Below are 4,815 nucleotides of genomic sequence, written 5' to 3'. Positions count from 1 at the left end.
AGTGAATGGTGTGTTTATTGGGGAAAGGAGGCTCATGCAACAGAAGGGGTTTTGGGATGCTCACTTGAGCGGTAAAGGGGTGGACTTTTAAATCCCTGCCCATCTTACCTCTTAGTATTTCTTTCCTACTTAGTCCCACCTGCTTTGGTCCTGCCCATGCTGGAACGTGGCTGCTGAGACCTTTCCCAAATTGCAGTGTGGTCCTCAGACTGAAAAAGACTCCCCCACCCTGCCTTACCACTTCTCTCAACTGCACTATTCACACCTGTTGTGGCCCTTTCTGTGTGTCTCATTCATATAAAATCTCATCCTGTTCTACGTGACTGCTGTGAAACAACAGGGGAGAGGAAGCCTCTGAAGGGGGTGGGCTCTTCGGAGTGCCCAGCTGTGATGTGGCCCTAAAAAGCAGTTTGTTAGTTCCTATAATAATAATAATAGCTGCTGTGCACTTGGCTATGTGACCTGCGGTAGGGTTCACACAAGTGGGGCTGAGCAGGTGATCGGGACCATGTCTGCTGCTGCAATCACTTATTTGGTAAGGCCGGGCAACCAAGTCTCTGTTTCCTTAAATTTTGAATGCAATTGGAGTCTTTATTCCCTCTGGATACCTTTCACATTGAGGGCCACATCACATTTCCAGCAGAAGCCTAGCCCTAGTGTGCAGACCTTACTGTCTGTGGCATCACCTTCATGACAAATTCAGATGGTGACAGAAGTCAAAGTTATATCTAAGTGCTCTACAGTTGTGGAACTCCTCCCTGGTGAGGTGAAGCGAGCCATATGCCTGCTTGATGGCATTTTGGAAGTAAGAATAAGAATGGCCGCTCTGGATCAGACCAAGGCTCCATCTAGTCCTGCATTCTGCACACATTGTGGGAAGCTCACAAGTAGGACACGTGTGCAATAGCAAGATGTACCTCTTCTGCCAGGTTTTGGGCTGGTGAGACTCTGCTGTACCTCGCAACAGGTGGGCAAGAGGCTGGCCTATGAAGCAGGAAGTCCCTTGTTTGAAGCTCACCTCTGCCAAGCCCTCCCTAGCTCTCCTTAGGCAACCCATGCTTGTGATAATGATTTGCTTTAAAAGATGCTTGCAAGGAGTAGGTGGTGCCGACGAGAGAGATTTGGATTCTGGGACCACAGGCTATACTTCCTGGAAGATGGGCTGTTGGCAAGGGACGGGTTGCACCTCACAAAGGATGGGAAGAATGTGTTTGGCCACAGCATGAAGAACTTCATCAGGAGGGCTTTAAACTCAATCCTATGGGGAAGGGAGATGTAATGTTGGGGGTAACAATGGACGTAGGCGCATGGACTGCAACGGAGAGAACAGCTCTGATTGCGCCCAATAATAGTCTTCAGACACATGTAGGAAGAAAGCCAGACTATGAAGCACATGGTCTTCGAGGTCTATATACTAATGCCCAGAGTATGGGAAACAAACAGAACGAACTTGAACTCTTAATACAGGAGGGAAATTATGACTTGATAGGTATAACTGAGACTTGGTGGGATGACTCTCATGACTGGAATACAGCAATTGAACGGTGTAACTTGTTCAAAAAGAACAGAAAGGGAGGTGGGGTTGACTGTATGTGAAAAATACATATCTCTGCACAGAAATACAGGAGGAGGAGCTTGGTAGCCCCATCGAGAGCATCTGGATCAAAATAAATGGAGCAAAGAATAAAAGGAATCTGGTGGTTGGAGTCTACTACCGGCCACCCAACCAAGGAGAAGACGAGGATGAAACTTTTGAAAAGCAAATAGCCAATGTTTTAAGGAAGCATGATGTAGCAGTAATGGGGGACTTCAATTTCCCCGATATTTGTTGGGAGACAAATTCTGCAAAACATGGCCCCTCCAGGAAATTCCTGACTTGTATGGCGGATAACTTCCTCCTACAGAAAGTAGAGGAAGGAACTAGAGGATCGGCTATCCTTGACTTGATCCTAACCAACAGAGATGACTTAGTGGATCAAGTAGCAGTTACAGGAACTCTGGGGGAAAGCGACCATGTTGCACTTGAGTTCTTGGTTCTAAGGGAAGCAAAAGCCAAGTGTAGTCAAACGCGTACCCTGGATTTTAGGAAAGCTGATTTTAATACACTCAGAACAATGATCAGTAAGGTCCCATGGCAAGCGATGCTAACGAGAAAAGGAGTCCAAGAAGGGTGGGAGCTTTTGAAAAAGGAAATTCTCAAGGGACAATCACAAACCATTCCAACAAGAAGAAAAGGTGGAAGACAACAGAAGAAGCCAATGTGGCTTCACAAAAAGCTTAGGGATGACCTGAAAACAAAAAAGGACACATATAGGAAGTGGAAAGAAGGCCAAGTAACAAAGGAAGAGTACAGGCAGGTAGCGCAGAATTGCAGGGATGGCGTCAGGAAGGCTAAAGCTGAGAACGAGCTGAGGTTAGCGAGGGATGCTAAAAACAACAAAAAGGCTTTCTTCAGCTACGTGCATAGTAAAAGGCAGAGGAAAGAAATGGTGGTTCAGCTATTAAATAAGGATGGCAAAACAATAGCAGATGACAAAGAAAAGGCAGAGGTGCTCAATTCCTACTTTGGCTCAGTCTTCTCCCGAAAGAGGGTTTATGACCCACCTGGCAAAGGCGAAGTGCAGACTGAAGGTGCAGGATTGCAGCTTGAGATCGATAGGTATATGGTCAAGGAACACCTAATTACTTTGAATGAGTTCAAATCTCCAGGGCCAGATGAATTGCATCCTAGAGTAATAAAGGAACTGGCAGAAGAGCTCTCAGAACCGCTGTGTATTCTCTTTGAGAAATCATGGTGGACAGGGGAAGTGCCAGATGACTGGAAGAGGGCTAATGTCCCCATCTTCAAAAAGGGTGAAAAGGAAGAACCTGGGAACTACAGACCAGTCAGACTGACATCAATCCCAGGGAAAATTCTGGAGCAGATTCTAAAGCAATCCATCTGGAAGTACCTTGAAAACAATGCTGTGATTACTCGAAGCCAGCATGGATTTGTCAAAAACAAGTCCTGCCAGACGAATCTGATCTCATTTTTTGATCAAGTCACCTCCCTTGTGGACCGTGGGAATGCTGTAGACATCATATACCTCGACTTCAGCAAAGCTTTCGACAAAGTCCCCATGATATCCTGATGAGCAAACTAGCTCAAAGTGGGCTAGAGGAAACAACGATCCGGTGGATCCACAGTTGGCTACAGAACTGGACTCAAAGAGTGCTTCTCAATGGGACCTTCTCAAACTGGGGAGAGGTCACGAGTGGGGTACCGCAGGGCTCAGTCCTGGGCCCAGTGCTCTTCAACATTTTATGAATGACTTGGAGGAGGAGGTGCAGGGAATGCTGATCAGATTTGCAGATGACACAACATTGGGCGGGATAGCTAATACTTTGGAAGACAGAAACAAAATTCAAAGTGATCTGGATAGAATGGAGTGCTGGGCAGAAAACAACAGAATGACATTTAATGGGGATAAATGCCAAGTTGTGCACCTAGGAAAAAGAAACCAAATGCACACTTACAAGATGGGGGATACGTGGCTCAACAATACTACAAGCGAGAAGGAACCTGGAATTGTTGTCAATCACAAGCTGAATATGAGCCAACAACGTGATGTGGCTGCAAAAAAGGCAAATGCTCTTTTGGGCTGCATTAATAGACGCATAGCTTCCAAATCCCGGGAAGTACTAGTTCCCCTGTACTCAGCACTGCTTAGGCCTCATCTGGAGTACTGTGTCCAGTTCTGGGCACCACACTTTAAGAAGGATGCAGACAAGCTGGCGAGGGTTCAGAGGAGGGCAACAAAGATGATCAGGAGACTGGAAACAAAGCCCTATGAAGAGAGACTGAAAGAACTGGGCATGTTTAGCCTTGAGAAGAGAAGACTGAGGGGAGACAGGATAGTGCTCTTCAAGTCCTTGCAAGGTTGCCACAGAGAGGAAGGCCAGGATCTCTTCTTGATCATCCCAGAGTGCAGGACACGGAATCATGGGCTCAAGTGACAGGAAGCCAGATTCCGGCTGAACATCAGGAAAAACTTCCTGACCGTTAGAGCAATAGGACAATGGCACCAATGACCTAGGGAGGTGGTGGGCTCTCCCACGCTGGAGGCGTTCAAGACGAGGCTGGACAGCCACCTGTCAGGGATGCTCTGACCTTGATTCCTGCATTGAGCAGGGGGTTGGACTCGATGGCCTTGTAGGCCTCTTCCAACCCTACTATTCTATGATTCTATGAGTTGTTGTTCTTGTTCAGTCGTGTCCGACTCTTTGTGACCCCATGGACCATAACATGCCAGGCCTTTCTGTCCTGCGCTCTCTCCCGGAGCGTGATCAAGTCCATATTCATTGCATCGGTGATGCTATGCAGCCATCTCATCCTCTGCCGTCCCCTTCTCCTTTTGCCTTCAGATTCTGTGAATACAACTAGATAATGCAGGTAAAGGGCCTTGAACACTAGGAAGTGCTGTATAGATGTTATGTAGTGCTGATTTGTTAAGGGTTCGCTTTGTGAGGTAAACTGCTTTAATGGTTCCGGAGAAGTGGTATATGCATGTTTTAATGATTCCCCTTTGATACGCACGTGATGACTTACCTGCGTGGGTAATGGATGCGTCCCGCCGGCTCCCTACTGCGCCAGTGCCGCAAGGGAAAAGGCGCTTCCGCAGCTGGCGGGCGCGGGGGCGGCAGTCGCGCCGAGCAACAGCCATCCCGCCTTTGAATTTGGCGCGCTGCTCTCCCAGTGGCTCCGGGCGGCGGCCAATGGCCGGGCGCCGGGCGCCGCGGCGGGCCAATGCGGGCGCCGGGGAGCGTCGTCCAATG

Source organism: Heloderma suspectum, chromosome 6, assembly GCF_057233095.1.
Source record: "Heloderma suspectum isolate Gila_16-S chromosome 6, 16-S_ref, whole genome shotgun sequence".
Lineage (NCBI taxonomy): Eukaryota > Metazoa > Chordata > Lepidosauria > Squamata > Helodermatidae > Heloderma > Heloderma suspectum.
Note: the sequence above shows the minus strand (reverse complement) of the source record.